The sequence below is a fragment of the Microcebus murinus genome, unplaced genomic scaffold (assembly GCF_040939455.1).
Source record: "Microcebus murinus isolate Inina unplaced genomic scaffold, M.murinus_Inina_mat1.0 scaf015_hap2_Mmur4.0, whole genome shotgun sequence".
Taxonomy (NCBI): Eukaryota; Metazoa; Chordata; class Mammalia; order Primates; family Cheirogaleidae; genus Microcebus; species Microcebus murinus.
The window spans coordinates 467837-479594 of NW_027438961.1; the positions used below are offsets into that span (position 1 = coordinate 467837).

At 64.6% G+C, this 11758-nt stretch overlaps 4 pseudogenes; all 4 read right to left on the reverse strand.

Annotated features, from left to right (window-relative positions):
• Positions 1 to 205: 205 nt before the first annotated feature.
• LOC142867395 (uncharacterized) lies at positions 206 to 324 on the reverse strand (annotated as a pseudogene).
• Positions 325 to 3875: 3551 nt separating this feature from the next.
• LOC142867396 (uncharacterized) lies at positions 3876 to 3994 on the reverse strand (annotated as a pseudogene).
• A 3542-nt stretch (positions 3995 to 7536) lies between these two features.
• LOC142867397 (uncharacterized) lies at positions 7537 to 7655 on the reverse strand (annotated as a pseudogene).
• A 3519-nt stretch (positions 7656 to 11174) lies between these two features.
• On the reverse strand, positions 11175 to 11293 carry LOC142867398 (uncharacterized; annotated as a pseudogene).
• Positions 11294 to 11758: the final 465 nt, after the last annotated feature.

Below are 11758 nucleotides of genomic sequence, written 5' to 3' on the forward strand. Positions count from 1 at the left end.
CGGACAGTCCAGATGGCACGCATGCTGCCCCGTGGCGGCGGTGTCCCGGCTTGGGACAAGAGGAGGCCCCACGGTGCGGGCTGGGGCGGCAGGCACCGCGGCGGGCGCTGAGGGTGGGGGTGATCCGCCGGACCGCCGCCCCGCCGCGCTCCCGGCAAGGGGACAGAGCAACAGGCAAAAAAAAAAAAAAAAAAAAAAAAAAAAAAGCCTAGGACACCCGGGATTCCCAGGCGGTCTCCCATCCAAGTACTAACCAGGCCCGACGCTGCTTAGCTTCGGAGATCAGACGAGATGGGGCGCGTTCGGGGTGGTGTGGCCCTAGACCGCGGAGGGCGCCCCTGCCCCGCTCAAGAGGCCAGCCTCACCGCGCTTCCCCGCGATAGCGCTGACCCGCGCCGGGCCTGTGCAGTTGGCCGGCCCGGTCGGGCGGACTCCGGAGGACTGAGGTGAGGGACGGGGCGGGGCGGGGTGGGGTGGGGGCTGTCTACACACACACACACACACACACACACACACACACACACACACACAAACACACACACACAGACACGATGCGCCTCCACGGCTGGACCCGCCAAGGTGGAGACCTTCCAGCCCCCCTCCTCTCCTCACCTCGCCTCCTTCACCTACCCGCCCCCACCCCCAGCGCGCCGCCGCTGACTGCGCACGCGCGCTCACCCTTTGACCCCAGCCAGGGGCCGCCCTCCCGCACAACCCCTGTCAGCTGCGCCCCCGCCCTGTGGGTGGGCTGCCGCCTATTCCCCAGGGCCAGGGCTGGGGCACAGCGCATGGGGGAGGGGAGCGAGTGTAGGGGCGTCTCTCGGGATGTGTCCCATGGCTGGGGTGGGGCGGGGTGGTTTGGGGGGCGCTGAAGAAATCAGTCCCCTCCATCTCCTACCTCTGGAAAACCCCCAAGCCCTTGGAGAACTGCCGGCACCGCTCCCGTGGGGGCCGGGACCCTGCTCCGTGTCCTCCTGTGGCCCAGTCCAAGGGGCCTGGGCCTGGCCCGGGGCTGGATTGGACCCCAACCACCCTCGGGTGTGGACTTGCTAAAAGCCGGCGATTAGATATTGGATTCGAGCTTCCTTGAGGTCATTTCACTAATGAGTGCACCGGAAAGAGTTTCCTAATCCATCTGTGAGGGTGGCAACTGAAAGAGAATTTTAAAGCTGACAGAATAGGCGAGGAAAGGCATAGGAGATTTCCACACCCAGTAAGGCAGACTTTCCCGAAATGGAAGAAAGAAACGAGCAAACAGAGACACCGGTAGCCCGCCCGGATCAGAGTCGGCTCCTTAGAGAAAGCACCCTGACCAGGTTCACCCGTGGGTGGGTGGCGAGCCAGTGGCATTCAGAAGCGCGAGGCCCGCAGTCTGTGCAGAAGACACCTGCACTCGGGTGTGTGTGGCGGCACGATTCCCAAGCAGCTCCAAATGGTAATCCAAAGAGAAGCCAGGGAGTTCCCAAGGCCCCAGGTGTCCTCAGCCCACGACTGGCTGCTGTGGGAATGCGAAGCCCGGCTCCTTGTCTCAGAGCGGGACAACCAGGAGGTGTGACGTACACCCCGGGGTTCCCAGGAGGATCAGGCTGAAGCTGGTACTTGGCCTGAAAATGTCCCCTCGCATGGGCACCCCCTTCCGCTTCCGGCTCCTCTGCTCCCGGTGCCCCTCCATCCAGGGGCCAGACTTTAAGAAGTCACCCGCAGGAGAATCCTGGTCCCAAAGGAGCCTTCTGGGGGACCCGTGCTGAGAGAGGTTGTGGGCATGGCCCGCTGGGGCTCTGCCCGGCCCAGGGCTGGGAGATGCCACCTCCCAGCTCCGGGTCCCTGCAGGAAGCGTTGGCAAGCACAGGGCCAGTCCCCCAAAGGCCCAGGTGCAGGGAGCCCAGGCCAAGCAGCCTGTGGAAGAAGCCACATGCCGTGCCACCCCGGGAACACGACTGCAGGTCGCGGCCCCTCCCGCCTCCTCCCCGACATGGCGCAGGGCTCAGAGACACCTGAGACGCTGCTACCAAAGTCCAAAGGGCATCGGTTGCTCCTCCAAAGCACCCGAGCAGACCGCGTTGTCCAGCCAGCCCCTGGGCCTCCCTGGGGTGCCCAGCACAAAAGTGCAGACAACCCCCGGACTCGCAATATCAGTTTGAGGATGTTCCTGCCACTCTAAGGACCCGCAGGCCAGCTGGGCCTTCAGGCAGGACAGAGAGCCCCGGAATCCGACGTGGAGAGCTGCGTGGACGTCCCCATCAGGAGGCGGTCCCCACCTCCGAGGCTCTCCCCTTGCGGGGAGCGGCAGCCCCAGGGCCTCAGGGAAGACACCAGGCTGGGCCCCCGCGGCACAGCGGGGCACGTCCCCGTCCCCGGCAGGCGACTTAGCGATGCCTGCGCCAGACTGCTGCGGCCGCCCTGCTGCCGGGTTCCTGGAGGGCTTCCTGGAAGCAGCGTCCACACCAAGCCCCTGGAAGGCCCAGGCGACGGAGGAGCCGGTCAGGCAGGGGCCGAGGACGGTGACGGGCGGGGAGGAGCGTGTCAGGCAGGGGCCGAGGACGGTGACAGGCCGGGCGGGAAGGAGCCGGTCAGGCGGGGGCCCAGGACAGTGACGGGCCTGGCCGGGGAGGAGCGAGTCAGGCAGTGGCCCAGGTGGTGGGCCGGGCGGAGAGGAGCCTGTCAGGCAGGGGCAGAGGACGGTGACGGTGACGGGCCGGGGCGGGAAGGGGCCGGTCAGGCAGGGGCAGGGGCCGAGGACAGTGACGGGCCTGGCGGGGGAGGAGCGCGTCAGGCAGGGGCAGAGGAGACGGGCTGGGTAAGGGGTAGGGTGACAGTTAGGGCACAATTCACAATCGCAAAGATGTGGAAGCGACCCGAGTGCCCATCCATCCAGGAGTGCATTAGTAACATGTGGCGCGTGGACACCACGGAGTGCCATTCGGCTGTGAGGAGCAGCGGTGAGGGGGCGCCTCTCGTGTTCTCCTGGCCAGAGCTGGAACCCGTTCCAGTAGGCCAGGTGTCCCAAGAACGGACACACGAGCACCACGTGCGCGCGCTCACCGGCAAATTGGTAGGAACGGATGGACACCTAAGTGGACAGCGAGGAATCACCTTCATCGGGTGGGTGTCGGGCGGGCGTGGGGAGGGGGTGGGCATACACATCCATTAGGGAGGGGGTGGGTGCGCACCGACTGGGGGATGGGCGCACTTGAAGCTCTGACCCGAGGGGGGAGGCGGGGAAAGAGCAATGCACCCGACCTGAACATTGGTACCCCCACAATACGCTGGGAGAGAATGAGAAATAAATAAGGAGACAGGGGGGAGGGGGGCACGGGCAACACATGTCACCTCAATACTTGTACTCCCATCATCTGCTAGAAAGGAGAGAGAAAAGAAAATGCAATCATAGAGATAAGAGACACTTTCTAAGAACATGAATCCGAAAAGAAAAGTAAAAGGAGGCCTGTCGAGCAGGTCTGGGTGTGACTCCGGATCCCCCAACCTCCAGTGCCACCACCAGAGATTCCTACGTGTAGCCCATAGAACCCCAAAAGCAACGGGACGAGTTCTGGTCACATACTCGCTCAAAGTGACATCCTGGAATCCTTCCGGAACTCCCTCCCCTCTCAGACTCTCCAGGTTTCCTCCAGCGTGTCGTTTCCCACAGACCAGACCTTTGGACTGAGACCGGACAGTCCAGATGGCACGCATGCTGCCCCGTGGCGGCGGTGTCCCGGCTTGGGACAAGAGGAGGCCCCACGGTGCGGGCTGGGGCGGCAGGCACCGCGGCGGGCGCTGAGGGTGGGGGTGATCCGCCGGACCGCCGCCCCGCCGCGCTCCCGGCAAGGGGACAGAGCAACAGGCAAAAAAAAAAAAAAAAAAAAAAAAAAAAAAGCCTAGGACACCCGGGATTCCCAGGCGGTCTCCCATCCAAGTACTAACCAGGCCCGACGCTGCTTAGCTTCGGAGATCAGACGAGATGGGGCGCGTTCGGGGTGGTGTGGCCCTAGACCGCGGAGGGCGCCCCTGCCCCGCTCAAGAGGCCAGCCTCACCGCGCTTCCCCGCGATAGCGCTGACCCGCGCCGGGCCTGTGCAGTTGGCCGGCCCGGTCGGGCGGACTCCGGAGGACTGAGGTGAGGGACGGGGCGGGGCGGGGTGGGGTGGGGGCTGTCTACACACACACACACACACACACACACACACACACACAAACACACACACACAGACACGATGCGCCTCCACGGCTGGACCCGCCAAGGTGGAGACCTTCCAGCCCCCCTCCTCTCCTCACCTCGCCTCCTTCACCTACCCGCCCCCACCCCCAGCGCGCCGCCGCTGACTGCGCACGCGCGCTCACCCTTTGACCCCAGCCAGGGGCCGCCCTCCCGCACAACCCCTGTCAGCTGCGCCCCCGCCCTGTGGGTGGGCTGCCGCCTATTCCCCAGGGCCAGGGCTGGGGCACAGCGCATGGGGGAGGGGAGCGAGTGTAGGGGCGTCTCTCGGGATGTGTCCCATGGCTGGGGTGGGGCGGGGTGGTTTGGGGGGCGCTGAAGAAATCAGTCCCCTCCATCTCCTACCTCTGGAAAACCCCCAAGCCCTTGGAGAACTGCCGGCACCGCTCCCGTGGGGGCCGGGACCCTGCTCCGTGTCCTCCTGTGGCCCAGTCCAAGGGGCCTGGGCCTGGCCCGGGGCTGGATTGGACCCCAACCACCCTCGGGTGTGGACTTGCTAAAAGCCGGCGATTAGATATTGGATTCGAGCTTCCTTGAGGTCATTTCACTAATGAGTGCACCGGAAAGAGTTTCCTAATCCATCTGTGAGGGTGGCAACTGAAAGAGAATTTTAAAGCTGACAGAATAGGCGAGGAAAGGCATAGGAGATTTCCACACCCAGTAAGGCAGACTTTCCCGACATGGAAGAAAGAAACGAGCAAACAGAGACACCGGTAGCCCGCCCGGATCAGAGTCGGCTCCTTAGAGAAAGCACCCTGACCAGGTTCACCCGTGGGTGGGTGGCGAGCCAGTGGCATTCAGAAGCGCGAGGCCCGCAGTCTGTGCAGAAGACACCTGCACTCGGGTGTGTGTGGCGGCACGATTCCCAAGCAGCTCCAAATGGTAATCCAAAGAGAAGCCAGGGAGTTCCCAAGGCCCCAGGTGTCCTCAGCCCACGACTGGCTGCTGTGGGAATGCGAAGCCCGGCTCCTTGTCTCAGAGCGGGACAACCAGGAGGTGTGACGTACACCCCGGGGTTCCCAGGAGGATCAGGCTGAAGCTGGTACTTGGCCTGAAAATGTCCCCTCGCATGGGCACCCCCTTCCGCTTCCGGCTCCTCTGCTCCCGGTGCCCCTCCATCCAGGGGCCAGACTTTAAGAAGTCACCCGCAGGAGAATCCTGGTCCCAAAGGAGCCTTCTGGGGGACCCGTGCTGAGAGAGGTTGTGGGCATGGCCCGCTGGGGCTCTGCCCGGCCCAGGGCTGGGAGATGCCACCTCCCAGCTCCGGGTCCCTGCAGGAAGCGTTGGCAAGCACAGGGCCAGTCCCCCAAAGGCCCAGGTGCAGGGAGCCCAGGCCAAGCAGCCTGTGGAAGAAGCCACATGCCGTGCCACCCCGGGAACACGACTGCAGGTCGCGGCCCCTCCCGCCTCCTCCCCGACATGGCGCAGGGCTCAGAGACACCTGAGACGCTGCTACCAAAGTCCAAAGGGCATCGGTTGCTCCTCCAAAGCACCCGAGCAGACCGCGTTGTCCAGCCAGCCCCTGGGCCTCCCTGGGGTGCCCAGCACAAAAGTGCAGACAACCCCCGGACTCGCAATATCAGTTTGAGGATGTTCCTGCCACTCTAAGGACCCGCAGGCCAGCTGGGCCTTCAGGCAGGACAGAGAGCCCCGGAATCCGACGTGGAGAGCTGCGTGGACGTCCCCATCAGGAGGCGGTCCCCACCTCCGAGGCTCTCCCCTTGCGGGGAGCGGCAGCCCCAGGGCCTCAGGGAAGACACCAGGCTGGGCCCCCGCGGCACAGCGGGGCACGTCCCCGTCCCCGGCAGGCGACTTAGCGATGCCTGCGCCAGACTGCTGCGGCCGCCCTGCTGCCGGGTTCCTGGAGGGCTTCCTGGAAGCAGCGTCCACACCAAGCCCCTGGAAGGCCCAGGCGACGGAGGAGCCGGTCAGGCAGGGGCCGAGGACGGTGACGGGCGGGGAGGAGCGTGTCAGGCAGGGGCCGAGGACGGTGACAGGCCGGGCGGGAAGGAGCCGGTCAGGCGGGGGCCCAGGACAGTGACGGGCCTGGCCGGGGAGGAGCGAGTCAGGCAGTGGCCCAGGTGGTGGGCCGGGCGGAGAGGAGCCTGTCAGGCAGGGGCAGAGGACGGTGACGGTGACGGGCCGGGGCGGGAAGGGGCCGGTCAGGCAGGGGCAGGGGCCGAGGACAGTGACGGGCCTGGCGGGGGAGGAGCGCGTCAGGCAGGGGCAGAGGAGACGGGCTGGGTAAGGGGTAGGGTGACAGTTAGGGCACAATTCACAATCGCAAAGATGTGGAAGCGACCCGAGTGCCCATCCATCCAGGAGTGCATTAGTAACATGTGGCGCGTGGACACCACGGAGTGCCATTCGGCTGTGAGGAGCAGCGGTGAGGGGGCGCCTCTCGTGTTCTCCTGGCCAGAGCTGGAACCCGTTCCAGTAGGCCAGGTGTCCCAAGAACGGACACACGAGCACCACGTGCGCGCGCTCACCGGCAAATTGGTAGGAACGGATGGACACCTAAGTGGACAGCGAGGAATCACCTTCATCGGGTGGGTGTCGGGCGGGCGTGGGGAGGGGGTGGGCATACACATCCATTAGGGAGGGGGTGGGTGCGCACCCACTGGGGGATGGGCGCACTTGAAGCTCTGACCCGAGGGGGGAGGCGGGGAAAGAGCAATGCACCCGACCTGAACATTGGTACCCCCACAATACGCTGGGAGAGAATGAGAAATAAATAAGGAGACAGGGGGGAGGGGGGCACGGGCAACACATGTCACCTCAATACTTGTACTCCCATCATCTGCTAGAAAGGAGAGAGAAAAGAAAATGCAATCATAGAGATAAGAGACACTTTCTAAGAACATGAATCCGAAAAGAAAAGTAAAAGGAGGCCTGTCGAGCAGGTCTGGGTGTGACTCCGGATCCCCCAACCTCCAGTGCCACCACCAGAGATTCCTACGTGTAGCCCATAGAACCCCAAAAGCAACGGGACGAGTTCTGGTCACATACTCGCTCAAAGTGACATCCTGGAATCCTTCCGGAACTCCCTCCCCTCTCAGACTCTCCAGGTTTCCTCCAGCGTGTCGTTTCCCACAGACCAGACCTTTGGACTGAGACCGGACAGTCCAGATGGCACGCATGCTGCCCCGTGGCGGCGGTGTCCCGGCTTGGGACAAGAGGAGGCCCCACGGTGCGGGCTGGGGCGGCAGGCACCGCGGCGGGCGCTGAGGGTGGGGGTGATCCGCCGGACCGCCGCCCCGCCGCGCTCCCGGCAAGGGGACAGAGCAACAGGCAAAAAAAAAAAAAAAAAAAAAAAAAAAAAGCCTAGGACACCCGGGATTCCCAGGCGGTCTCCCATCCAAGTACTAACCAGGCCCGACGCTGCTTAGCTTCGGAGATCAGACGAGATGGGGCGCGTTCGGGGTGGTGTGGCCCTAGACCGCGGAGGGCGCCCCTGCCCCGCTCAAGAGGCCAGCCTCACCGCGCTTCCCCGCGATAGCGCTGACCCGCGCCGGGCCTGTGCAGTTGGCCGGCCCGGTCGGGCGGACTCCGGAGGACTGAGGTGAGGGACGGGGCGGGGCGGGGTGGGGTGGGGGCTGTCTACACACACACACACACACACACACACACACACACACACACACAAACACACACACACAGACACGATGCGCCTCCACGGCTGGACCCGCCAAGGTGGAGACCTTCCAGCCCCCCTCCTCTCCTCACCTCGCCTCCTTCACCTACCCGCCCCCACCCCCAGCGCGCCGCCGCTGACTGCGCACGCGCGCTCACCCTTTGACCCCAGCCAGGGGCCGCCCTCCCGCACAACCCCTGTCAGCTGCGCCCCCGCCCTGTGGGTGGGCTGCCGCCTATTCCCCAGGGCCAGGGCTGGGGCACAGCGCATGGGGGAGGGGAGCGAGTGTAGGGGCGTCTCTCGGGATGTGTCCCATGGCTGGGGTGGGGCGGGGTGGTTTGGGGGGCGCTGAAGAAATCAGTCCCCTCCATCTCCTACCTCTGGAAAACCCCCAAGCCCTTGGAGAACTGCCGGCACCGCTCCCGTGGGGGCCGGGACCCTGCTCCGTGTCCTCCTGTGGCCCAGTCCAAGGGGCCTGGGCCTGGCCCGGGGCTGGATTGGACCCCAACCACCCTCGGGTGTGGACTTGCTAAAAGCCGGCGATTAGATATTGGATTCGAGCTTCCTTGAGGTCATTTCACTAATGAGTGCACCGGAAAGAGTTTCCTAATCCATCTGTGAGGGTGGCAACTGAAAGAGAATTTTAAAGCTGACAGAATAGGCGAGGAAAGGCATAGGAGATTTCCACACCCAGTAAGGCAGACTTTCCCGAAATGGAAGAAAGAAACGAGCAAACAGAGACACCGGTAGCCCGCCCGGATCAGAGTCGGCTCCTTAGAGAAAGCACCCTGACCAGGTTCACCCGTGGGTGGGTGGCGAGCCAGTGGCATTCAGAAGCGCGAGGCCCGCAGTCTGTGCGGAAGACACCTGCACTCGGGTGTGTGTGGCGGCACGATTCCCAAGCAGCTCCAAATGGTAATCCAAAGAGAAGCCAGGGAGTTCCCAAGGCCCCAGGTGTCCTCAGCCCACGACTGGCTGCTGTGGGAATGCGAAGCCCGGCTCCTTGTCTCAGAGCGGGACAACCAGGAGGTGTGACGTACACCCCGGGGTTCCCAGGAGGATCAGGCTGAAGCTGGTACTTGGCCTGAAAATGTCCCCTCGCATGGGCACCCCCTTCCGCTTCCGGCTCCTCTGCTCCCGGTGCCCCTCCATCCAGGGGCCAGACTTTAAGAAGTCACCCGCAGGAGAATCCTGGTCCCAAAGGAGCCTTCTGGGGGACCCGTGCTGAGAGAGGTTGTGGGCATGGCCCGCTGGGGCTCTGCCCGGCCCAGGGCTGGGAGATGCCACCTCCCAGCTCCGGGTCCCTGCAGGAAGCGTTGGCAAGCACAGGGCCAGTCCCCCAAAGGCCCAGGTGCAGGGAGCCCAGGCCAAGCAGCCTGTGGAAGAAGCCACATGCCGTGCCACCCCGGGAACACGACTGCAGGTCGCGGCCCCTCCCGCCTCCTCCCCGACATGGCGCAGGGCTCAGAGACACCTGAGACGCTGCTACCAAAGTCCAAAGGGCATCGGTTGCTCCTCCAAAGCACCCGAGCAGACCGCGTTGTCCAGCCAGCCCCTGGGCCTCCCTGGGGTGCCCAGCACAAAAGTGCAGACAACCCCCGGACTCGCAATATCAGTTTGAGGATGTTCCTGCCACTCTAAGGACCCGCAGGCCAGCTGGGCCTTCAGGCAGGACAGAGAGCCCCGGAATCCGACGTGGAGAGCTGCGTGGACGTCCCCATCAGGAGGCGGTCCCGGCAGCCCCAGGGCCTCAGGGAAGACACCAGGCTGGGCCCCCGCGGCACAGCGGGGCACGTCCCCGTCCCCGGCAGGCGACTTAGCGATGCCTGCGCCAGACTGCTGCGGCCGCCCTGCTGCCGGGTTCCTGGAGGGCTTCCTGGAAGCAGCGTCCACACCAAGCCCCTGGAAGGCCCAGGCGACGGAGGAGCCGGTCAGGCAGGGGCCGAGGACGGTGACGGGCGGGGAGGAGCGTGTCAGGCAGGGGCCGAGGACGGTGACAGGCCGGGCGGGAAGGAGCCGGTCAGGCGGGGGCCCAGGACAGTGACGGGCCTGGCCGGGGAGGAGCGAGTCAGGCAGTGGCCCAGGTGGTGGGCCGGGCGGAGAGGAGCCTGTCAGGCAGGGGCAGAGGACGGTGACGGTGACGGGCCGGGGCGGGAAGGGGCCGGTCAGGCAGGGGCAGGGGCCGAGGACAGTGACGGGCCTGGCGGGGGAGGAGCGCGTCAGGCAGGGGCAGAGGAGACGGGCTGGGTAAGGGGTAGGGTGACAGTTAGGGCACAATTCACAATCGCAAAGATGTGGAAGCGACCCGAGTGCCCATCCATCCAGGAGTGCATTAGTAACATGTGGCGCGTGGACACCACGGAGTGCCATTCGGCTGTGAGGAGCAGCGGTGAGGGGGCGCCTCTCGTGTTCTCCTGGCCAGAGCTGGAACCCGTTCCAGTAGGCCAGGTGTCCCAAGAACGGACACACGAGCACCACGTGCGCGCGCTCACCGGCAAATTGGTAGGAACGGATGGACACCTAAGTGGACAGCGAGGAATCACCTTCATCGGGTGGGTGTCGGGCGGGCGTGGGGAGGGGGTGGGCATACACATCCATTAGGGAGGGGGTGGGTGCGCACCGACTGGGGGATGGGCGCACTTGAAGCTCTGACCCGAGGGGGGAGGCGGGGAAAGAGCAATGCACCCGACCTGAACATTGGTACCCCCACAATACGCTGGGGGAGAATGAGAAATAAATAAGGAGACAGGGGGGAGGGGGGCACGGGCAACACATGTCACCTCAATACTTGTACTCCCATCATCTGCTAGAAAGGAGAGAGAAAAGAAAATGCAATCATAGAGATAAGAGACACTTTCTAAGAACATGAATCCGAAAAGAAAAGTAAAAGGAGGCCTGTCGAGCAGGTCTGGGTGTGACTCCGGATCCCCCAACCTCCAGTGCCACCACCAGAGATTCCTACGTGTAGCCCATAGAACCCCAAAAGCAACGGGACGAGTTCTGGTCACATACTCGCTCAAAGTGACATCCTGGAATCCTTCCGGAACTCCCTCCCCTCTCAGACTCTCCAGGTTTCCTCCAGCGTGTCGTTTCCCACAGACCAGACCTTTGGACTGAGACCGGACAGTCCAGATGGCACGCATGCTGCCCCGTGGCGGCGGTGTCCCGGCTTGGGACAAGAGGAGGCCCCACGGTGCGGGCTGGGGCGGCAGGCACCGCGGCGGGCGCTGAGGGTGGGGGTGATCCGCCGGACCGCCGCCCCGCCGCGCTCCCGGCAAGGGGACAGAGCAACAGGCAAAAAAAAAAAAAAAAAAAAAAAAAAAAAAGCCTAGGACACCCGGGATTCCCAGGCGGTCTCCCATCCAAGTACTAACCAGGCCCGACGCTGCTTAGCTTCGGAGATCAGACGAGATGGGGCGCGTTCGGGGTGGTGTGGCCCTAGACCGCGGAGGGCGCCCCTGCCCCGCTCAAGAGGCCAGCCTCACCGCGCTTCCCCGCGATAGCGCTGACCCGCGCCGGGCCTGTGCAGTTGGCCGGCCCGGTCGGGCGGACTCCGGAGGACTGAGGTGAGGGACGGGGCGGGGCGGGGTGGGGTGGGGGCTGTCTACACACACACACACACACACACACACACACACACACACACACACACAAACACACACACACAGACACGATGCGCCTCCACGGCTGGACCCGCCAAGGTGGAGACCTTCCAGCCCCCCTCCTCTCCTCACCTCGCCTCCTTCACCTACCCGCCCCCACCCCCAGCGCGCCGCCGCTGACTGCGCACGCGCGCTCACCCTTTGACCCCAGCCAGGGGCCGCCCTCCCGCACAACCCCTGTCAGCTGCGCCCCCGCCCTGTGGGTGGGCTGCCGCCTATTCCCCAGGGCCAGGGCTGGGGCACAGCG